The sequence below is a fragment of the Egretta garzetta genome, unplaced genomic scaffold, assembly GCF_000687185.1.
Source record: "Egretta garzetta isolate BGI_Z169 unplaced genomic scaffold, ASM68718v1 scaffold316, whole genome shotgun sequence".
NCBI classification, from domain to species: domain Eukaryota; kingdom Metazoa; phylum Chordata; class Aves; order Pelecaniformes; family Ardeidae; genus Egretta; species Egretta garzetta.
The window spans coordinates 358,963-359,998 of NW_009259971.1; positions in this window are offsets into that span (position 1 = coordinate 358,963).

Here is a 1,036-nt window from a genome sequence, read left to right on the forward strand (position 1 = left end):
GGGGTGAGCGTGGGCGCGCTCGCCACCCCGGGCTCGTGCCCCGAGGTGATGAGCAAGGACGGAGCCTTCATGGGCGGGAGCTGAGCCCAACCCCCTTGGGCTGACCTGGGGCTCAGCCGTGTTTTGGGCTGGGGGAAGGTTTCCCCCTCCCTCGCGCCCCAGCGGGGCTCCAGCTCCCGGGCTTGAGATTCACAGAGTTGATGAATGCAGCAAAAACCTCAGCGTGCGGAGTAAATGGCAGCTCCGTCACCCAGCCCTGAGGGGCCCGGGGGTTTTCCTTGTGGAAAAGCCCATTTTTTTTTCTGGGCATCCTGCAAGGGGCTGGGGTGCTGGTGTGTGCACAGGGCAATGGCTGAAACACGGGGCTGGCGTGGCCGGGGGGCAGGTCTGGCGGCTGGGGGAGCTGGGGGCTTGCAGCAGCGCCCGGCGCCGGGGAAGCCAGCGTGCGCCCCTCCTCAGCAGAGGGGTTCAGCTTGGCCCCGACGCTGAGCCCCGGGCTCCAACAGTCCCCGCGCTGATCCTTGCCCCTCTTCTCCTCCCCAGCTTCCTCACCAGCCTGGTGAGCCGCGTGCTGAACGCGTTGCTTCGGTCCCTCGTGCCCGCGCTGGTGAGTGCCCGAGAGCCCCGAAAGCCGCGACAAGCGGCGCTCACCCGAGGTCCCTGCCCTTGCCGGCCCCGTCCAGCACGTTTCCGTACATGAATGTGGGCGTGCGCAGGCACGGGCATGCGCCCACGGCTCGCGGGTGGCCTCTGCAAACCCCCTTGGTCTTCCTCACAGCCAGGGCTGGTTTGTTAGCAGTCATTCCAACCCCGTCACGCCGCGCTGCGGGACAATTTGTCACCAATTCCCTTCTGAGAGGCCCTCGGGCAGCGAGGCGGGGGCAAGCAGAAGCTACACCACGCTTAGGAGAGGGGGGCTTGTTAGGAAATCCGTTGTGCTGATGGGTGGAACCTGCGCCGTCCCAAGGGCTGAGCAGTTTGTGCTGCGCTTTTTCCATGGGGGAAACTGCTGGAGGAGCTGGTTGTCCCACCCTGG